This window comes from Camelus ferus, chromosome X (assembly GCF_009834535.1).
Source record: "Camelus ferus isolate YT-003-E chromosome X, BCGSAC_Cfer_1.0, whole genome shotgun sequence".
In the NCBI taxonomy this organism is placed as follows: Eukaryota; Metazoa; Chordata; class Mammalia; order Artiodactyla; family Camelidae; genus Camelus; species Camelus ferus.
In genome coordinates, this window is record NC_045732.1 from 66,176,563 (window position 1) to 66,201,308 (window position 24,746).

General features: G+C 35.1%; 1 long non-coding RNA gene across 2 annotated transcripts in view; it reads right to left on the reverse strand.

Annotated features, from left to right (window-relative positions):
• Positions 1-12,965: 12,965 nt before the first annotated feature.
• Positions 12,966-24,746, reverse strand: part of LOC106730836 — a 28,051-nt gene continuing 16,270 nt past the window's right edge. For both annotated transcript variants that reach the window (XR_004318300.1, XR_004318299.1), the window contains exon 4: positions 12,966-15,090. This is a non-coding gene — a long non-coding RNA (uncharacterized LOC106730836). The remainder of the gene's footprint in view (positions 15,091-24,746) is intronic.

A 24,746-nucleotide genomic window follows, 5' to 3' on the forward strand; every position in this document is an offset into this window, starting at 1 on the left:
GGGGCCAAAGCGATCAGAGAAGTCTTTCAAATGAACTAAAACAATCTGGACTCATTCTTGTGAAGCTAATAGGCTATCTGATCTGAGTCAATACTGTTGAGCTTATCTAGCAATGAATCTTGTACCTTTCCCTGCAGTTATTGATTGTCTTGCCACATAGTTTAGAGATAAACATCATCCTGGCTGGCATAATATCTTTGGGTCACATGATCTGATTCTTTCAGTTCCACACTCCAGGTTGGTGAATCATTGTCAAGACTGGTTGCTCAGCCTCTCTAGACCCACTTGGAGCTACCTACAGTTCTTGAGATGGAAGAGTATCCTCCAAGATTTTTCCATGCCATCCAGCGACACTAAATTTATCCAATGAGTTAAAGACAATAGGATGACTCACTGACTGCAAGCATTTCTACTTCTAGCCCTGCCACAACACCCCACTGAAGCTTTCTATTGGAAAAGAGGTAGGAAATGAGAAAAAGGGAAAGGAAGTAAGCAATAACATCTCACAAGAATGTATTGCTACATATGGTTTTCCTTCTTAGATGTTTCTAGAATTCACACCCACCCATTCTTTTAGCTCATATGCTTTAAGTATCACAGGAATTTAAATTAAGTATTAGGAACTTAAATTAAGAATGCATTTTACTCAACATTTTACCTATTTGAGCTGAAGTTTCTAAAGTGTTCCAGCACAAAATAATGCCTCCTCAATAATGTATTCTAAACATGATATAGATTTCCATTCATTCAGACGTTCTTTATTTTACAGACTTTTTTTGGAAAAATTTGTTAATGTGTCACATATATATAGAAAAGTACACAAATCATAGGAGTACAGTTAAAGGAAATTTTATAAAGTGAACACATCTGTGTAATCAGCAACCAGATCACAAACAGAATACTATATTCAAATCCAGAAGCCACTTATGAGCTCTCCCTCCCCAGTCACTACTGGTCCATGTTAAACTGGTGACCACTGTCCTGACATCTAATACCATAGGTTAGTATTGCCTGATTTTGAACTTCATATAATTGGCATCTTATTACAAACTTGTATCTTATTTATTTTACACTTAGTAGTTTGTACCTCTTAATCCCCTTCTCTTATCTTTCCACTCCCCCTACCCTCTCCCCACTGGTAACCACTAATTTGTTCTCAGTATCTGTGAGCCTAGGTTTGCTAGTAAACAAACAATGAAAGAAATAACTGCCAGAGTTTCAAAAGTATATTATCAAAAATTTTCAGTTTTCAACAAAATATTACAAGACATGCAAAGAAATAATAATGTGTGACACATTCTCATGGAAAAAAGTCAAAAGAAACTGTCTTTGAGTGTGCCCATATACTGGAGTTAGCAGATAAAGCCTTCAAAGCAATGATTATAAGTACATTCAAAAACTAAAGAAACCACTTAAAAATAATTACACAAAAGTGTGGCAACAATTAATCAACAAATAGGGATGTCCAGTAAAGAGAAAGAAATAAAATAACCAAATTTCCATTTGGTTCTTTGAAGTTATAAGGTATAATAAATGAAATGAAAATTTCACTAGAGGCTCAATAACATATTTAAAATGGCAAAAACAACAACAATAATAATATCAAAAAAGGGTGAATATGAAGATATATCATGAGAAGTAATCCACTCTGAAGAACAGAGAGAAAAAGACTGACAGAAAAAAATGAATAGTCTCAGAGAACTATGGAACATCATCAAGTTTACTAAGCAATGGGAGTTTCAGTAGGGGAGGAGTGGGGGCAGAAATATATTTGAAGGAATAATGCCTAAAAACTTCCCAAATTTTGATGAAAAACTTTACAGTAATAAGAAGCTCAACCAACCTCAAGCAGAATAATTACAGAAAGATCTACAACTAGACACATCACAGTTAAACTACTGAAAACCAATGACAAAGAGAAAACTTTGAAAACAGCAAAAGAAAAATGACTCAGCACATACAGAGCATCAACAGGATGATTAGTGGCCAATTTCTTATCGGAAATAATGTGGTCAGAGGCAATGATGCTGGAGAAAAATCCTGTCAACTAAGATTTCTATATCCAGCCAAATTATCCTTTAAAAGCTAAGGTTAAATAAAGACATTCCCCAAAAAAGAAAGACTCAGAATTTGTTGTGCATACCTGTATTACAAGAAATACTACAGGAAGTCCTTCAGGCTGCAAGGAAATGACACAGACAGTAACTGACTCCTCAGGAAGAAATGCATGGCAACAGAAATTGTAAATATATGAGTTCATTTAAGTGAATTTATCACTATATTTTCTCATTTATTTTCTTAAATTCTTTAAAAGGCATAAGATGTTACAAAGTTATAATTGTAACTCTGTATTGTTGGATTTATAACATATATAGTATATGACAATAACAGTGTAACAGGGAAGAAGAACTCTGACTCCATATTGTATCTATCTCTGTTGCTGCTTTAACTTCTGAGTTATAAGCCTCTGCTTAGCCCTGCATGTGGACATGTTATTCACTAAAGGAATTTCGCCTACAGCTTGGGGTATACGTAATAGCCCCCTTTTGAAGAAACTCAACCTCTCCTGCAGTGATAAGGAAACATGAGCAAGAAAAACATTTGGCTTATCGAGTTCTGCAGGAACATCAGACCAGATTAATGTCAATCAGAGTCAACTGACCAAGAACAAAGAACTTGCATAACCTCCCTAAGACTCTAGCCCAGTGCGAGGGGCTTGTGGATATACCTCATCTCCTGACCTTACTTCCCCCTATTTCCTCCTCCCCTAGAATAAAAGAAGCTTGAATTCTACCCCAAATTAGGATGGTTCTTCAGGACATTAGTCTGCTATTTTCTCAGTTTGCTGGCTTTCTGAATAAAGTCGCTTTTTCTTGCCCCAACACTTTGTCTCAATTTATTGGCCTGTCCTGCAGCAAATGGTACAAGCTTGGACTCAGTAACAACAGCACAGAGGAGGGAGAGATGGAATGGAGTTTTATTTGAGCAAATTATCTTTGTCTAAAATTGAATTAGCATTACTCTGAAATAGATTATGATAAATTAAGATGCATGTTGTAATCCCTAGAGCAACCACTAACAAGAAAACTCAAAAAACTCTCATAAAAACATAAAATCAACAAAAGAATTAAAATGGGTACTCAAAATAATTTTAACCTAAAGAAAGGAGCCCAGTAAAAACAGATGAAAAAAAGAAAGGAGACACATAGAAAACATCCAAAATGAGAAATAAAAATCTAAACATATCAATAATTACATTAATCAAAAGGGAGCAGATGACACACAGGATAACAAAGCAAGATTCAACTATATGCTGTCTTAAAGAGATACACCTTAGATTCAAAGACACAAATAATTTGAAAGTAACAGATTCTTAAAAGATATGCCTAGCAAACTGTAACTATAAAGATATTGGACTGAATTAATTAATTTTAGAAAAAATAGACTTTAAGATAAGAAATATCACTAGGATATTAGAGAATATTTCACAATGATAAAAGGGCCAATACCTCAGGAAGATAAAACAATTATAGATGTATATGTACCAAAAGTAGAGCCCCAAAATACATGAAACAAAAACGGACAGAATTGAAAAAAGGAATAGATGTAAACTTCAAAACTCTATTGTCACTGGTAGAGCAACTAAACAGAAAATTAACAAAAATACAGAAGAATCAAACAGCATTATCAACCAATATGACAAGCGTGTGTGTGTGTGTGTGTGCGCATGCGTCTGTGTGTATAAAATGCTTCACTCCACAAATGCAGAATACACATTCTTTTCAAGTGCAGTTGGGACATTCTCTAAGATTGACAATATACTAAGCCACAAGATGTCTCAATAATTTTAAAAGGATGAAAACCATGCCATGTATTATCTCTGACCAAAGAAAATTAATTTAAATATCAAGAGAGAAACAAATTTGTGAAATTTCAAAACATTCAGAAATTAACACACTTCTAAATAACAATAGGTGAAGGCAGAAAAGGAAATTAGAAAATATTTTGAAATGAATACTCAATCGTAGTACATCAAAGTTTTGGAATGCAACCAAGGCAATGCTCAGAGATTAGTTTATACATTTAAACACCTATATCAGAAAAGAAGAGTCTCAAACCAATAACCTAAACTTCCACCTGGAAAAAAAAAAACAACTTGATAGAAGAGCAAACTAAACCCAGTGCAACACAAGAAAGAATACAGCAGAAATCAATTAAACGGACATTAGAAAAACAATAGAGAAAATCAATGAAATCAAAGTTGGTGTTTTGAAAAATATATGCAAAAATGCTAAACTATTAGCTACACTGACCATGGAAAAAAGATACAAATGACAAAAATGAATCATGAAAGGAAGATATTATTATCAACTCCATAGAGAGTGAAAGGATTTTAAAGGAATACTATGAACTACTTTATGTCGACAGATTTGACAACCTAGATAAAATGGACAAATTCTTAGAAAAGACACAAATTATCAAAATGAGCTCAATAAGAAATAGAGAGTCTGTACAGGCCAACAACAGGTAATGAAAATGAATTAGTAATTACCAATCTTCCAACAAAGGAAAGTCTGGGCCTAGATGGCTTCACCAGAGAATTAAATCAATGTTTAAAGAAAAAATAATAATACCAAATCATTTACAAATTGTTTCAGAAAATGATAGCAGTATTGATATAAAAGCTGAACCAAGGTGGCAAAAGAAAATTAATCTACAGACCCATATCCCACATGAACATAGACATTAAATTCCTTAATAAAATATCAGCAAATTGAGTCTAGGAAAATATCCCAGAAAGGCAAGTTTTGCTTAACATCTAAAAATTAATTAATATAATACATTTTATTTATAAAAGAAAAGAAAAAACAAATGATTATCTCAAAGGTTGCAGAAAAAGCATTTGACAACAACCAACAACCTTACATGGTAAAAAATCTCAACAAACTAGGAATAGAGATGAGCTTCCCAAACATGGTAAAGGGCATTTATTGTAAATGAAACCTGGTGGAGAGTTTCTGAGCATTGCTTCCTTGCCACAGGGCCTACCATGCTCCGGTATGGCTTCATCTTAATTTAACTAATTACATCTGCAATGACCCTATTTCCAAACAAGGTCATATTCTCAGGTATTGGTGGTTAGGATTTCAACATATTTTGGGGGGACACAATTCAACCCTTAACAATTCCCTTGGACACTTAGGTACTTTGACCTCAATACTCTTTATTCTTCACTTAAAAGTATCTCTATTGTCATGCAATGCCTTCCAAATGTTCCAAACTGTGCTACCACCACTAGTTACATTTTGTCAGATCCACTCGTTAAGTATTAGAATGCCTCTGGTCCAAGGTCAAAGGACTCAGGGCAGCCCAGGAATCATCCCTGCCTTTTCACTAATCCCTACCTCCAGTAAATTGCCAAAGAGATGAATTAGAGGCAAAAGAAAAGGGCATCATGGGCCCACCTGATAAGCCACTGAGGCACTCCAAAAACAACCCCAAGTGATAGAGCTAACTATGTATGAGGGAACATGTGCAGACAACATGATGGAAATCCAGAAACAATCCATCAAGTCCCCGGGGAAATCCTGTGCAGAGATTCTACTGAACACAGCTAAACAGATGAGGTAGTGTGGACAACAGCAAAAAGCACATTTAAATATGCCAAACCCATGTGTCTGCCACAGCACAGTTGCCCAAGCATAAGGGAGGGGGATTTGGCAACAAATGCAGCTCTGTTTGGGGGGGAGTGATTGGTTAGATTTTAATTCTGAAGAAATGACCAAGTGGGAAGCAAAGCCATGAAGGGGCAGGGGAGCAGAGGGAAATGTAGTTGTCAGAACACTCTCATAGACTCTCTCTCTCTCTCTCACACACACACACACACACACACACACACACACACACTCAGACACTCATCAAGTTGTCTTATAACAATACTAGAATTTGCTCAAGATAGCTTGCTGAGATTAAAGAAGACAAGTTCAGCTCTTCAGTGCAAATATCCACCTGAAAGTGGCCTGAACTTTGGCCTTTACCAGTGTACAGTCAGTGAAAATACGCCATCTACACAAAGTTGATAACAGGTTATATCGGAAACATTCTGAATTCCAAATAGCATGAAGTTGTGAGAATTGATTATGTCACATAAGGTAGGGATTAAAAGTGAGTTATAAAGGGACACAAATGATGAGAGATGATTAGTTGTCTGTTAGATTAGCAATGATTCAAATTATCTCCAACATAAGTAAAACAGGCACTGAAATACTGCATTGTAAAGGATATAAGTTAGTAACCAAATTTTGAATGTGACGTGTTAATATAAAAGTTTTTAGATGGAATAGTTTTGAAAGGACAATTTCAGGAACTTTCATAGAAATGCATACAAAGATATCTGCATATGTATGAGCAAGAGTGTTAAGTATACTATTGTTCGTAATAGAAAATATGCTAAGGGAACTAAATTTTCATCACTAGGATATTGGTTAAATAAATTTTGAGGCATCCATATGATGAAATGCCTGGTTGATGTAAAAAATAACTGAAATGTTGTCGTAAAATAATTTATTTTATGATATGAAATGTTATGATATAAAAGTATATATGTGGAAAGATGGTCATAATAAGTGCAAAAGTGGCTCACGCAGATCATAAACAGCACGGATCCATTTTTGCTTATGTAGGTCTCTAGCTTTTGTCCATAGGTCTCAAAGGATTAAAATAAAAATCTTTTTGTTATTCTAACACACAACTTTCTCTTCAGCATAGTAAGAGGCTGCATTTTCTGCCTGGAGCTCATCAGTATCCTTGTACATTAGCAATGCTCTCCTTTCCACCCAGACTTCCAGAAAGCGTTCTGGTAAGTTTTGGCCACAGCCACCGTCCAATTCTGGAAAGTTCAAGCTGCAGTTCAGGCTTCTGTCACGAGGTGGCACCAACTTCCCGTTATCATCAAACTTCTCTAGAAAGACGTCTATTTAAGGAGCAAAACATTACAATATTCTCCCATAAAAGTCAGCCTTTGAACCTATGCACAGAATGATTCTAATTTTGTCTGAAAAAACTCATCAGTGTAAAAGAAGACTGTAAAAACATACATTCTAGGGCCTGCATGCAGTGAAACACCAGGTGGCATTTGTGCCTGGGCAGTGGGCGGCTGGTGGATGGAAGGCAGCGCTGGACAGGGATTAGGTGACTGAGAGAGGATGGGATATATGAGCAGTGTCTGGACAGCTGTGTCCAGTATCATGGACGGGGGATAACCAGCAAGGGGTAAGACAAGGTCTGGGAAGCCTGTACAGGAGTCGGGTAATGGAAAGTGAATGTGGTGCTCTCTGGGAGGGACCTTCTACAGTGTAAACACTTCAACCTACACTGATGAGGGATCAATGAACACAATGTAGATTTGTAGTCAAAAGCAGGTGGAACTGTTTTAATATATAAATGAATTTTCCAAAGGAACTGGTATCATAGTAAATTATTTCATATGATAGGACATTTTTGGAAAATACACTCCTTTTCCTTAAAACAGAAATGTAGGATAAACGCCATCTGGTGGTCATACCCAGAATTGCAAGCTATGAGAGGCTCAGACCAGGGGACTGGGCCAGCAAGAGGAAGAGAAAGATTGAGGTTTTGATCTCTACTTAGTGATATCAGCCAGTATTTTCTAGAAATTGGCATTTACTGTGAGTAATCCATCTGTGTCCATCATTTTCTGGTATATATAAACCTGAGATAGGATGTCCAGCCCTGGTCTGAACTGAAGAGAAAACTGCACTTGTAACCATGTGAGTATTGGGGGTTATAGAGCTAGAGGAGACCTAGAAACACACACACACAGAGTCAATTCTATTTTTAAATTTACTTCATTTCCCCAGAAAACTGAATACAATGAATGCTTTTTCCAAAGTAATAAATACACGTTCACATTACCTTTGTCAGTCTGTTCGCGGTATTTTCTTTTCAAATTTGTATGAAAATGCTTTTTCCTGAATACATTCCAAACAATATGTTAAAGTACACTTTATCATCTCTCTTACAGGTCTGACCCCCACCCCCTGACCCAAAAAAGATCTATTGTCATAGATAGGTGTTTCCCTCCCAGACGTGTCTATGTAGGTGAGGGTACACAAACATAAACACCTGCACAAACACGTGTCTTTTCCAAAAGAGGAATCACATGATTCATCTTTTGCATCTTGCCTCTCCACTTACTGTTCTTCTTAAGGTTTATATTTTCATCTTGTTAGTTCTAGTTGTGATGGTTAATTTTATGTGCCAACTCAACTGGCCAGGATGCCCAGATTAAACATGATTCTGGGTGTGTCTGCAAGGGTGTTGCTGGATGAAATTAGTATTTGAATTGGTGTGCTCAATAGATTGTCCCCCCCTCCATGGAGGGGATGCTCATCCAGTTTGTTGAAAGCTTGAATAGAACAAAAGCAAAGGGAGGAGGAATTCTCCCCCTTTTGCTTCCTGACACACTGCCTATTCTTCTGGCCCTCACACTGGGATTTAAACCATCCGCTTCCTGGGTTTTCAGGCCTTTGGACTCAGACTGAATTACACCACCAGCTTTCCTGGGTCTCCAGCTTGCAAACAAAAGAACCGTGGTACCTCTCAGCCTCCATAACTGCATGAGCCAATTACTTGTAATGACTCTCCTTTTATATGTAAATACATAGCTCACTGTTTCAGTTTATCTAGAGAACCCTGAATAATACACTAGTGGGTTATGCATATTTTAACATGTTTATTACATATATATGTATATATATTTATATATATATGTATATATTTATATGAATTCTTTGTTGAAATTAAGTTGCCAATCATTTTGTTACTGAGTATGCTTCACAAATCATGGATATTAACCCAGTATGAAGTATAGTTTACAAATGTTTTCTCCTCTGTTTTAACATGACTCTTTATAATGTAAAATAATATGAAAAAGAGTGTATTATATATCTATATGTGTAACTGAATCACTTTGCTGTACACCAGAAACTAAAACATTGTAAATCAATTATACTTCAAAAAAATAACATAATTCTTTGTTTTTTTTTCCATTTAGGAAAGTATTTTAAATTTCAATAATGTGGCTTAAAAACAATGCAAGTCCTATTAAAAAGCGGGGAAAATGTAAGGAGCATGTATTGCCAGCCTGAAGGAAGATTAGAACATTCAGAGCATCAAGACAAAATGGAAAAAACTTCAGAGTAATTCTAAAGTGAGCTGCTGATTAAGGAGCAACAAAAAGTGTCCTCTGATTTACATAAACTTCCCTGAAGTCAGTACCCTGGTATGAATGTTGGTTATAATGATGGGTAACTTGAAGAGCTGTTGGAATGAAAGGAGATGAAATAGAAAGTACAATTACTTAAAACACTTCCTTACATATCACTTTCCTTCCCTCAAGATCACCTGAGCTTCTGCCTGAGCCTCACTCCCTTCTTCAGGGATCAGCCAATGGATGTGGCCCAGACACCCAGATCTCTTGAAAGAAGGGGTGGGATTTCATCTCATCTGTCATCTTCATCACCAGAGGGGTTGTGGCCTCATAGGGCCACAATAGTAAGGAATGTGATCTGACCACTTCTCCAGCCCTGGAAGCCCACCTTCTGAAAGGGAGGCTGCTCTGTGTCCTCCAGGGAGGGTGAAGGATGGAACCTCATCCCACCCTGCCACTTATCTAGAGAGGTGACTGAGGCTCTGTCAGCCTGACTTGGGCATCTATGATGTGGGACTCGTGATACCTGTGTCACAGAGCATCCTGAGGAGTGAATGAGAAAGCCTGCCCAGAGTATATGACACCTAGTGGGATTTCAAGGGCCCTTTAAAAGTTGTGACACAGCAGTAGAGGCTGGCTGAGCCTTGGGGCTAAGACAGGCACTGTGAAAAGTCATTTCTCATAGTTTGTCCTAATGAGAGGGCAGGTATCTTTATAAAGGAAACAAATATCTCTCTGATGTGCCTTGAGTTCAAAGTTTTGGAGTCAGGAGGATCTCTAGGTTCTTGGGAGGCTCAGAAGCTCATAAGAGCTGCCCAACAACGTGCCTCTGAGCAGATCCTAATCCAGTTCCCCACGCTGGGAAGACAGGCTTGCCTTTGACTCACCTGATGAGCTCAGTGAGAGATGGCACCAGGGCAGCAAAGTGTGGTGTTTGCCTAACTGCTGCTCCTGGACTGTTTGGTATGTTAATGTATTTATAGGGAAATTTGAGACCCACTCCGTAGTCACCAGTGCAGGGGTCTTCGAAAAAAATCATGCATCATCCAGCTACATCACACGAGGGCATCAGCCATCTGCTGCCTCCGTGAGAGGCAAAAATCTAAGAACTTACTATTTCTTTGACACACAAGTATTGATCCTTCCATTCACTAATAACTGAATATATATTGTTAAACCCCATACTGTTCCATTGGAGGGATCTCATTAACTCTACGTTAGAAACAGGAGGGTAAGAGGGGAAACTCAAAAGGTAAGATCTGAGATGACATGGCTACTTGACATTAACTTTTTAAAAAAACATTAAGACTACTTTTTTTAGAATGGTTGTACAATCACAGCAAAAATAACTGGGAGGTACAGAGATTTCCCATATACCCCCATCCCCATACATGCGTAGCCTCCCCCATTATCAACATCCTCCAGCAGAGTGATATATTTGTTACAATGGATGAACCTGCATGGACACATCATAACCAGGCAAAGTCCACAGTCTACCTTAGGGCCCATTCACTGCTGTAAAAGTGCTCTATGCTCTGCCTATTCCTCCTCCTCCTCTCCTTGAAAATCCTAGCAACCACTGATCTTTTTTTCACTGTTTCCATAGTTTTGCTCTTTTCAGAATGTCATATAGTTGGAATCATACAATATGTAACTTTTTCTTTTTTAATTTATTTTTTTATTGAGGTAACATTGGTTTATAACATTATATAAGTTTCATGCACAACATTATATTTCTACTGCTGTGTACACCACACGGTTCTCACCACCAAAAACTTAGTTTCCAACTGTCACCATACGGTTGATCCCCTTTACATATTTCACCCCCTCTCTACCTTTGCTGGTTTGTTTTTTTCATTTGTTTGTTTTATTCCAAATATGGGTGAAATCATACAGTATTTGTCTTTTATCATATGACTTATTTCACTTATCCTCAAGGTCTATCCATATTGTCACAAATGGCAAGATTTCACTTTTTTATGGCTATGTAGTATTCGTGTGTGTGTGTGTGTGTGTGTGTGTTACATATTCTTTATCCATTCATCCATTGATGGGCGCTTACGTTGTTTCTGTATCTTGGCTATTGTAAACAATGCTGCGATGAACACTATTAGAATGGCTATTATAAAAAAGGTAAGAAATAACAAGTGTTGGCAAAGATGTACAGAAAAAGTAACCCTTATACACTGTTGGTGTATGTTGGAATGTAAACCGGTGCAGCCACTATGGAAAACAGTATGGAGATTCTTCAATAAATTAGAAATAAAACTACCATATGATCCAGCTATCCCACTTCTGCGTATTTATCCAAAGCATATGAAAACACTAATTCAAAAAGGTATTGTAGCCTTTTTCTGGTTGGCTTCTTTCACTTAGTAATATGCATTTAAAGTTTGTCCATGTCTTTCCAAGGTTTGATAGATTATTTCTTTTTAACACTGAATAATATTCCAGTGTATGAATGTACCACAGTTTATTTATCCATTCACCTAATGAAGGATATCTTATTGCTTCCAAGTTTAAGCAATTATAAACAAAGCTGCTATAAACATCTGTGTGCATGTTTTTGTGTGGGCATAAATTTTGAACTCTTTTGGGTAAACACCAAGGAGTGTGATTACTGGACTGTGTGGTAAGAGTATGTTTAGTTTTGTAAGAAACCACCAACCTGTCTTCCAAAGTGGCTGTAACCAATCTGCATTCCCATCAGCAATAAATGAGAGCTCCTTTTGCACCAAATCCTCCCTAGCAATTGGTGTTGCCAGTGTTCTGAATTTTAGCCATTCTAATAAATGTGTAGTGGTATTTCACTGTTGTTTTAATTTGTACTTCTCTGATGACATATGATGTGGAGCATCTTTACCTATGCTTATTTGCCATCTGTATATCTTCTTTGATGAGTTGTCTGTTAAGGTCTTTGTCTCATTTTTTAAAATTAGGTTGTTCATTTTCTTATTGTTGAGTTTTAAGAATTCTTTATAAATTTTGGATGACTGTCCTTTATCAGATGTCTTTTGCAATATTTTCTCCCAGTCTTTAACTTGTATTCTCTTTCTATTGACACTGTCCTTCACAGAGCAGAATTTTCTAATTTTCATAAATTCTAGCTTATCAATTATTTCTTTCATGGATTGTGTCTTTGCTATTATATCTTAAAATCATTGCCATAACCAAGGGTGTCTAGATTTTCTCTTATATCTTCCAGAAGTTTTATAGTTTTATGTTTCACATTTAGGTCTGTGTTTTGAGTTATTTTTTGTGAAGAGTGTAAAGTGTGTGTCTAGATTCATTTTTTTTTTGCATGTGGATGCCCAGTTGTTTCAGCCCCATTTGTGGTATCTTCACTCCATTATATTGCCTTTGCTCCTTTGTTGAAGATCAGTTTACTATATTTATATGGGTCTATTTATATGCTCTTTATTCTGTTCCACTGATCTATTTGTTCTTCTGCCAAAACCACACTGTCTTGATTACTATAGCTTTATAATAAGTCTTGAAGTTGGGTAGTGTCAGTCTTCCAACTTTGTTCTTCTTCAATATTGTGTTGGCTATTTTGGGTCTTTTGCCTCTCCCTGTAAATTTTAGGATCAATTTTTCAACATCCACAAAATAACTTGCTGGGATTTTAGGAGTACTGCATGGAACCCACAGACCAAGTTGGGAAGAACTGACACCTTGACAATATTGAGTCTTCCTGTCCATGAACTGGAATATCTCTATTTATTTAGTTCTTCTTTGATTTCACTCATCAGAGTTTTATAGTTTTCCTCATGTAGATCTTATAGATATTTTGTTAGATTTATAACTAAGTACTTCACTTTGGGGGATGCTAATGTAAATGGCATTGTGTTTTCAACTTCAAACTCTACTTTTTTTTGCTGGTATATAGGAAAGTGGCATATTAACCTTGTATACTGCAACCTTGCTGTAACTGTTTATTTGTTCCAAAGGGGTATTTTTTGTTGTTGTTAATTCTTTTGGATTTTCTACATAGATGATAATGTCATTTGTGAACAAAGACCATTATATTTCTTCCTTCCTAATCTGTATACTTTTATTTCCTCTTCTTTTTATTTAGCTAGAACTTTTAGTATGATGCTGAAAAGGCGTTGTGAGAGAGGACGTCCTTACTTTGTACCTAATTTTAGTGGGGAAACTTTAAGTTTCTCATCATTAATATGATGCCAGCTGTCGGGTTTTGTAGATGTTCAATATCGATGTGAGGAATTTCTCCTCTATTACTAGTTTACTGCGAGGTTTTTTTTTTAAATCATGAATGGGTGATACATTTTATTAAATGCTTTTGTCAAATGTATTGATATGATCATGTGATCAATCTTCCCTTCACAATTCTATTGGTTTTTGCCTCACATTTTTTGCCTCACACTTTGTTGTTAAGCACATAAACGTGAAGGATTGTTATGTATTGCAGAATTGACCTCTCTGATCATTGTGTAATGCCTTTACTTATCTCTGATAACTTACCTTGCTTTGAAGTATGCTCTGTCTGAAATGAAAATAGCTACTCCTGCTTTCTTTTGGTTAGTGTTAGCATGTTAGAATATTCTTTATCCATTTACATTTAATCTATATGAATCTTTGTATTTAAAGTGGGTTTCTTGTAGACAACATACAGGTAGGTCTTGTTTTCTGAAAAACATTATATTCAACTATTAAAAGTGTTTATCCATGAGTAATAGACTTTTAAGGGTTTCTAAGTTTTTTTTGTTTACCTTTCCTGCATTTCCCACTTTTATCTACAACAAAAGCACCTGAGTTTTGAAATGAAAAGGATAAAGAGAAAAAATAAATATCCCCAGGTGTTCCATAGGCAAGTGAGTCAGTGTCAGCTGAAGAACATCCCTAAACCAAGGGAATTAGGTAATAAGGTGATTATGAAACTAATTCATGAATCTATCCACATGACAGTCCCCATTTAGCAGCTTCAGGGAAAATATAAATGCCTAGGGGAAGGGCAAGCATGTCTCTCAAATAAACCTTACATTCAACAGATGGTCTCCACTTTCCTGGATTTTAGATAAAAGCAGTTTCACAACATTTTTCTTTCTGTACTCTCCCAAATAAATCTCCTTAAATTAAAAGTAGGCTCATCAGCTTAACCTCCCAGTTAGCCAAGCAGTTAATGCCACAGGGGAGGGAGAGGGTGAGGGCCTGCATGAGATGGCCCAGAGCTCAGCTCCACAGCATCCAGAGGGGATAACCCTTAAGCGGCGGGATTCAGGGTTAAAGTTTAGTCACAGGTCATTCAGAAGCAATCAGGCATATTAAAACACCACTGAATTACCTTCCTTGTGCAATTAAAAACAATAAAAGGAAAGGAAAATATATGCATGACCAGTACTTGCAATATAAAATCAGATCAAGTTCAAAATAGGATGCATCCTTAAGCCAATCAATGAATATGGGTAATAATCTGGACACAGAAGAACTAACTTTCACCAGGATGCTACAGATTAGGTTCTGGATACATAGGCCTACATGAGTAATTGTGAATGAAAGCCAGTAAATGAGGCCTGGACAAATGGGAAGATATTTTATATTAAGGATATACTGAGAAATTATTGAGCTAGATGGCACTTGGGAAACTAAGCCTTTGAAGACATCAGGGAAAAAAAGGTTGAAAATAGTATCTGCAGAATGTGTTAGTGCTCCCTACAGCACATAAACTAAAAAAAAAAAAAAAAAAAAAAAAAAAAGGCTGTGTCCATTTTAGTAGCTCTGCAAGAGAATACACATGGCAAGGAAGGCATATATGGCAGGTCACAGTGTTGAGATGTGAATGTGTATTTGTTCTCCTTATGTTTCTTCCTTCCTCCTTTCCATCAGGTAGCCAGCACCTATAGATATAACCATGCAAGAAAACAATACCATATTTCACTTAGGGATATAAACATATGTAATAAAACTATATATATGCATTTGTAATAAACTATAAAGAAAAGTCCTAAGTATGAAAAACCCAAAATCTTGATAGTAATTACCTCTGGGGAAGAAGGAGGCTAATATAATCAGAGAAGACTTCAAAGTGAGTTTCAACTGCATACGTGATATTTTATTTCTTAATTTGATAATATAGAAGTCTGTTATATTATTTTCTATAAATCTACGTATGAAAGATTTATAGCAAGCACTCCTTCTCTGAGCGTTAATTCTACTTTTAATTAAATGATCTATTACTAGCTTAGAAATTGTGGAAAACATTGTCAAGCCCAGAAACAAATATGTAAATAACCAGAAACCTACCACTCAGTGATTTTAAAATGATGTAGGATATTTCTGCATTTACTCTGGTCATATTCTCCATGTAGACACATATAATGCTTATATATTACATATGGGTTTCATATCTCTGGAGGTTCAATGTTCACTATAAAGATCATGAAATCAGTAATTAAATTTGCCCAGCTGACATCTAACTTTTTCTGACATCAAAGCCCATTTTGCTAACCATTGGGATACACAAACGTTTCCTGTGTTACAGATGAGGCCACCATAAGGAAAATGGCTACCACTGGTCTACAGGAAAAGATGGATCTGTTATTTAGGACACAGGTGTCCTAATTTCAGTGTGTTATATGGCAGACCCTTCTTTCTGTTATTTTGTACTTTCTTCTTTCTAGGGCTCAATGGGTGGGTGCTATTCCAGTGTAAAAATGGAAGATAAGAGGAGAAGAGAAGAAAATACGTTTTAAAAAATGAGAGAAGTGATGTCAGCAAAATGGCAGACTAAGAAGCTCCAGGTCCTCATTCACCCACAAAAACATTATAAAAGGTAACTAGAGACTTGATAAAATAACTTTATAAGAGATCTGAGAACAGTCAAAGGTCTACAGCCACTAAGTGAACACCCAATCAGAAAAAGGCCACTTTAAAAATGAAACAAAAGGTTTTGAGGCATTTTTACTTACCCTTTCCTTACCAGTTGCCCAGTGTGGCAGCAGTTTTGATCTGGAGGTGGTAGCAGCCCAGCTCCCAGTCCCTCCTTCAAACCAGAGGAAGTAGAGTAGACCTTACTTCCAATATTCTAACTTGTCTGAGTGCTGCCTGAAGGACTGCTCTGTTTTTCGTAACTTTGAGCACAGGTGGGAAAGGCAACAGACAGTGCTTATTAAAGCTGCAAGGAGACTATAGGTCTACAGAAAGCTGAGACAAGGATTATAGGTGGAGACAAACAATAGACTATTTAAGGTACCAAGAAGAATCTGGGGTGAGATTCTTTGATAAATTAAGACATTTAAAAGTAGCCATGTATAAAAGCGAATCGAGAAATTCACACACAGGCCCATGCAACATGCATGTGCAGAGAAAGCCTGAGAAGATCTTAAGCTTTCACTTCGGGCTAATTCCTATAAACAGAGCAAGTTCAGCTCATTGGTAAAGGACTATCCTTGTAGAGAACAAGTCTTCAAAGACTGATAGGGGTAGTTGTTATTTCAAATGTTCACTTTGCAACCAAAAATGACAAAGTATACAAAGAAACAGGAAAATAAATTCTATTCAAAGGCACAGAATAAACTGATAGAAACATCTCCACCCGAAGAAGCTCTGACATAGGACTTTCCAGACAAAGATTTTAAAGCAACTGTCACATATGCTCAAGAACTAAAGGAAAACAGACAAAGAACTAAAGGAAATCAGAAAAAAAGAAGTATGAACAAGATAATATCAACAAAGACAGAGATTATTAAAAGGGACCAAATTCTGGACCTGAAAAATCCTTTAATGAAATTGAAAAGTATATTAGAATGGTTCAATCATAGATTTGATCAAGCAGAAGAAAGAATCAGTGCATTTGAATATAGGACGTTAGTAAGTATGGAGTCTGAGGAGCAGAAAGAAGAAATAATGAAGAAAAGTGAACAGAGCCTGAAGGACTTAAGGGATGCCATCAAGAAGACGAAGATACACATCATGAGAGTCACAGAAGAAGACAGACAGAAAGTGGCAGAAAGATTGTATGAAAAAATAATGACTTTTGACAAAATATGTGAATGTACAAGTAAAAGAGGCTCAACAAACCCCAAGTACAACAAGCACAAACAGTTCCACACCAAGACCCATTAAAACCAAACTGTCAATAGGAAAAGACAGAATCTTTCAAGTAGCAAGAGAAAATCAATTCATCACATACAAAGGATCCTCAATAAGACTGTCAGCTGAAACTTTAGAGGCCAGAATGTAGTAGGATAATATATTTAAAGTACTGAAAGAAACAATCTATCAAATAAGAATTCTATACCTGTGAAAACAATCCTTCAAAAATTAGGGTGAAATTAAGGCATTCTCAGATAAACAAGCTGAGAAAATTCATTAGCACTAGACCTGCCCTACAAGAAAGGCTAAAGGGATTCCTTTAAGTTGAAAAGAAAGGACACTAAAAAGAAATCTGTAGCAATATAAAACTATAAACATCTCCAGTAAAGGTAAATACATGGGAAAATATAAAAATCAGTATTTTTAAAATTTTGATTTATAAATCCACTTTTAATTTTAAAAGACAAATACATAAAAAATAATAATCTATTTTAATGGGTACACAATGTATAAAGATGTAATTGGTGATATCAGTAACACAAAGTGGGTGGGAGGAGGACACCAGTATAAACCAATTGGACCTAACAAAAATATATAGAAAACCCCAACCAACAATAGCAGCATAACATTGTTCTCAGCTGCACATGGAATATTCTCCAGAATAGACCATATATGTTGGTTACAAAACTAGTCTTAATAAATTTTAAAAGATTGAAATCATACACATTATCTTTTTAAATCACAATATAACAAAACTGGAAATCAATAACAGAAGAAAAACTGGAAGGTTCACAAATGTATAGAAATTAAACAACATGCTCTTGAGCAATCAATGGGGCAAAGAAGAAATCACAAGGGAATTTAGAAAATACCATGAGACAAATATAATCAAGAATAACCAATGCAACAACCAAAACTTATGGGGTACATCAAAGTAGTGTTGAGGTGGAAATGTACAATTGTCAATGCTTACAGGAAAGAGATCTCAAATTAACAACCTAACATTACAATGTAAGGAACTAGAAAAAAGAAGAACAAACTAAACCCAAAGCTAGCAAAAGGAAGAAAATAATAATAAAAAAGAAAGGAAATAATATGTGTCATTTAGAGTGGAGATAAATAAAAATAAAAAGAGAAAAACAAAAGAGAAAAATCAATGAAACCAAAATGATTCTTAGAAAATACCAATAAAATTGACAAATCTTTAGCTACAGTAACTGAGAAGAAAGAGAATACACGAATTAATAAATGAAATGGAATGAAAGTGGGAATATTACTAGTGATTTTACAGAAATATAAAGGATATAGGAGAATATAATGAATAATTGTACACCTACAAATTGGAGAACTTGGATGAAATGAACAAATTCCTAGAAAAACACAGCCTACCATTGAATCATAAATAAGTAGAAAATCTGAGTACAGTTAAATCTATTAAGGAGATTGAATCAGTAATCAGAAATTGTCCAAGAAATAAAAGTCTTGGATCAGGCAGTTTCAATGGTAAATTCTAACAAAGATTCAAAGAAGATTAAAACTAGTACAGAAATTTTTAACTTTAATTTAGTCCAGGTAATCAATTATTATTTTCATGGATCATGTCTGGTGCTGTATTTAAAAAATCACTGCTAAACCCAAAGTCATCTAGATTGTTTCCTAGGTTATCTTTTTGGGGTTTTGTACTTTTGCATTTCTCATTTAGGTATATGTAAACTGTTTTGAGTTATTCTTATGAAGAGCGTAAGGTCTGTGTCCAATTTCTTTTTTTTTTTTCATGTGGATATCCAGTTGTTCCAGCATTATTTGTTGAAAATACATTTTATCCATTGTAGTGCCTTTGTTCCTGGTCAAAGATCAGTTGACTATATTTGTATGGGTCTATTTCTGGGCTCTTTATTCTGTTACATTGATCTATTTCACAGTGTCTTGACTACTGCACATTAATGAAATTAAACAGTTTTGCTCAGCGAAAGATGACACTGCCAAGAAAATGAAAAGATGGGCTACAGACTACGATCAAATATTTGAAAAACACATATCTGATAAAGGATTGGCATCCAAAATATACAAAAAGCTCTTAAAATTCGACAATAAGAGAATTAACAACTCAAATTTTAAAATGGGCAAAAGATCTGAGCAAACACCTCACCAAACAGTAAATACAGATGGCAAATAACCATAGAAAAGATGATCACATCACATCATTCAGGAATTTTAGATTAAAACAACAATGAGATACTACTACAAACGCCTGTTACAATGGCAAAAATCCAAGACACTAACAGTAACAAATATTGGTGAGGATGTGGAGCAGCAGGAACTTTGATTCATTGCTTATGGAAGTGCAAAATGGTACAGCCACTTTGGAAGATAGTTTGGCAGCTTCTTAGAAAGTTAAACATACCCTTACCTCATGATCTAGTAGTTTAACCCCTTAGGATTTATCTAAATATGTGGAACACTTACATCCACATAGAAACCTGCACAAGGATGTTTATAGCAGTTTTATTCATAATTGCCTAAACTTGGAGGCAATCAAGACGTCCTTCAGTAGGTGAATGGATAAACTGTGGTACATTTAAACAATGGACTATTATTCAACGTTGAAGAGAAATGACATATCAAGCCTTGAAAAGATATGGACAAACTTTAAATGCATATTACTAAATTAAAGAAGTCAATCAGAAAAGGCTACATATTGTATGATTCCAACTATATGACATTTTGGAAAGACCATGGGTATGGAGGCAGGAAAAATATCAGTGGTTGCCAGTGGTTAGGGGAAGGAAGGGATGAATAGGCAGGGCACAGAAGAATTTTAGGGCAGTGAAATTTTTCTGTATGATACTATAATTGTGGACATATGTCAGTATACACTTGTCCAAACCCACAAACTGTACAACACCAAGAGTGACCCCTAATGTAAATTATGGACTTTGGGTGATAATGATGTGTCAATGTAGGTTCATCGATTGTAACAAATGTGTCACTCTGGTGTGTAATTTTGATAGTGGGGGAGGCTGTGTGTGTGTTGGGGGATGGGTCACATGGGAATCATAATTTTCTGCTCTGTTTTGCTGGGAACCTAAAACTGCTATAAAAGAGAAAGTCTATTCAAAAATTCTCAAAGTATTGAAGAGGAGAGAATAGTTTTTAACTCATTTTGTAAGACCAGTATTACTCTGATACCAAAACCAGACAAAGACACTGCAAGAAAAGAATAATATTTCAGGCCAATATCCCTTATATTGATATAAATATCCTAAAAAAAACCACTAGCAAACCAAATTCAGAAGTGTATAGAAGGATTATACACCATGATAAAATGGGATTTATTCATGGAATATGTGTGGTTCAACAATGAAAAACTAAACAATGTATTATACCAATTAACAGAATGAAGGGGGAAAAACACATAATATCCTCAATTCATGTTAAAAAAGCATGTGATAAAATTCAGCACCCTTTCATGATATAAACACAACAAACTAGGAATAAAAGGAACCACCTCAACATAATAAATTCCATATATGAAAACCCACAACAAACTTTTCCACTAAGATCAAGAACAGGAATAAAGATGCCCATTTTCACCACTTCTATGCAACACAGTATTGGAAGCTCTAGTCAGAGCAATTAGGTAGGTAAAAAAAAACGGTATCCAAATTGGAAAGGAATAAGTTGAATTATCTCTGTTTGCAGATGACATGATCTGATATGTAGAAAATCCTGAAGATTACACACACACACAAAAACTATTAGGACTAATAAATTTATTCAGCATAGTTGCAGGATATAATGTCAACCTGAAAAATCAGTTGTTTTCATACATTAAAAATAAATAATCCAAAAAGGAATGTATGAAAACAACTACATTTACATTAAGAAGAATAAAATACTCTAGGAATAACCTTAACTGTGGATGCGAAAGACTTGCACACTGAAAACTACAAAATATTACTGAAGGAAATAAAAGATAACATAAATAAGTGGAAAGATATTCATAGATTAGAAGATTTAGTATTGTTAAATTGTTCACCCAAAGTGATCTACAGATTCAGTGTAAACTCTATCAAAATCTCAATGATGTTTTTGCAGAAACTTTAAAAACGTATCCTAAAATTCACACAGACTCTCAAGGGACCCCGAGTAGACAAAACAATCTTGAAAAAGAAGAACAAAATTGGAGGGCACACATTTCTCATATCAAATTTATTTCAAAGAGACAATAATCAAAACAGTGTGCTATTAGCATACAGACAGACACATAGGTCAATGTAATATAATAGACAACTCAGAAATATACCCTCAGCTTTATATGGTCAAATGATTTTCAGCAAGGGTGCAAGACCATTCAATGAGCAAAGGACAGTATTTTCAATAAATGGCACTGACAAAACTGATATCCACACATGAAAGAATGAAATTATCTTACACCATATACAAAAATTAACTCAAAATGAATCAAAGACCTAAATGTAAGACCTAAAACTATAAAACTCTCAAAAGAAAACATAGAGGAGAAGCTTCTTGATATTGGATTTGGCAACAATTTCTTAGATAGGATACCAAACACACAGGAAACAAAAGAAAAGATAAATTAATTGGACTTCATCAATATTAACAACGTTTGTGCCTCAAAAAACATCATCAACAGAGTGAAAAGGCAACACACAAAATGGAATAAAATATTTGCAAATCATATATATCTGATAAAGGATTAATATCCAGAACATATAAGGAATTCCTATAACTCAACAACAAAATGAACAACTTGATTTAAAACTGGGCAAAGGACTTGAGTAGACATTTCTCCAAAGAAGGTGTATAAATAGCCAATAAGCACACGAAAAGATGCTCAACATAACTAATCATTAGAGAAATGCAACTCAAAACTACAATGGCTATCATCAAAAAGTTTACAAATAACAAATGCTGGCAAAGATGTGGAGAAAAGGGAATCCTTGTACACTGCTGATGGGAATGTAAATTGGTACAGCCACTATGGAAAACAGTATGGAGGTTCCTAAAAAAAACTAAAAATAGAACTACCATATGATCCAGCAATTCTACTTGTGGATATACCTATGAAGAAAATGAAAACACTGCTCTGAAAAAATACATGCACCCCAATATTCACAACAACATTATTTACAATAGCCAAGATATGTAAGCAGCCTAAGTGTCCATCAACAAATGACTGGATAAAGAAGATGTGATATACAGATATATAGATACATATACATATATGCAATGCAATACTACTCAGCCATAAGAAAGAATGAAATTTTGCCATTTGAGACAACATGGATGGACCTTGAAGGTATTGTTCTAAGTGAAATAAGCCAGACAGGGGAAGACAAATTATCTATGTTATCACTTATATGTGGAATCTAAAAAATAAAACAAATAAATAAATGTATATAACAAAAAAGACTCACAGATACAGAAAACAAACTAGTGATCACCAGTAGGGAGAGGGAAGGGGAGAAAGGCATGATAGGGGTATGGGATTAAATGATACAAACTGCTATGTATAAAATAGATAAGCAACAAGGAGATCACACAGAACAGGGAATATAGCCATTGTTTTGTAATAAATTTAAATGGAGTATTATCTATATAAATATTGAATCACTGTGTTGTACAACTGAAGCTAATATAATATTATAAATCAACTATATTTCAATTAAAAATTAATAAATAAAATACAAACAAACAAAACCCCAAAATTAACAAGTGTTGGTGTGGATGTGGAGAAATTGTTACTATGTGCCTTGCTGGTGGGAATATAAAATGGTGTAGCTGCTGTAGAAAATACAATGATGATTTCCAAAAAAATTAAACAAAGAATCTTCATATGATCCAGCAATCATACTTCTAGATATATACCCAGAAAAATTAAAATCAGCACTCTAACATATATTTGTACAACAATGCTCTTAGCAGACTATTCACAATAGTCAATAGGTGGAAACAACTCAAATGTCTATTGACAGATGAATAAATAAACAAATTGGGGTATATGCATACAATGGAATATTATTCAACCTTAAAATGGAATGAAATTCTGATACATGCTACAACACAGATGAACCCTGAAGACATTATGCTAAGTGAAATATGCCATACACTAAATGATAGATATTGTATTATTTCATATATATGAAATATATATAATAGTCAAATTCATAGACAAAAAGTAGAATAGTGGTTACCAGCAGCTGGGGGGAGGGGATAATGGGGAGTTATTGTTCAGTGGGTACAGAGTTATTGTTTGGGATGATAAAAAATTCTGGCAATGGGAAGTGGTGATGGTTGCACAACAATGTGAATGCACTAAATGCCACTGGACTATATATTTAAATATGATTAAAATGATCAATTTGTCATGTATATTTTGCCACAATTTTAAAAAAGGCATGGGAAAAAGAGGCAGGCAAACACTCGTTTTCAACCTCTGGATATTGTTGATTGAGTGTGAAGCCGGGAACTATGGCAGCTATCTTGAGATCCTGAGACCCAGAGAAACCAGCACACATTGAAGATGGAAAGAACCTGAGTCCCTGATGACACTGTTGGAACAGCTAAATTAAACCAATCCTGGAATTGTCTTTCTGCCAGATTTCTTGTTAAATGAAATAATATGTCCCCTTAATGTTTAAAAATAAGTATTTAAAGGATGATTACTTCCTCTTCCTCACCATTCTCAGGTATCACATCCTACAAAAATGGCACCAAAGCTTATCCATCATATAAATAGGCATGTATTTCATTTGCTTCTGCTTCAAATTCAATTGCTGTCTATGAAATTTTCATTTTATAGTCTCTATGATGGGAAGGAGAACTTTCCTAACTATGACTCAAAATTCAGGCACATTAAGGAAAACAGATTAGTAAATTTGACTACATAAAAATAACAATTTGGCATGGCATAAAACATGCTAGCCAATGAAAAAGACAAGAAAAATATGTGTAATAATATCTAACAAAGTGTTGATATTTCTTCTACATTGAAACTTATCAATACAGTCATTAAAAAACAACCCTATCAAAGACATGGGAGAAATATAAACATTTAATGGAAAAAATGACAACTATCTTTAAACATATGAAAAAGAGGCTTAAACTTGCTTTTAGTAAGAGAGATGCAATTAAAACTACAGTAAGATACCATTTCTAAACTATTAGACTGGCAAATCCAAAAGTTTATCAATACACTCATCTGATGAATATGTTAAAAAAATGTCTTTTCATATACTGTTCATGGGGCTGCAAAATTTATGATTACTGTAGTAGGTTTAGTATTTGCTTCCAGAGATATCAGATCCTAATCTCTGGAACCTATAAATCATACTGTATTTGTGGAAAAATCAGTCTTTGCAAATGTAATGAAGTTAAGGATCTTGAAATGCAGAGAGTATCCCAATTATCCAGGTGGGCCCTAAATGCAATCATG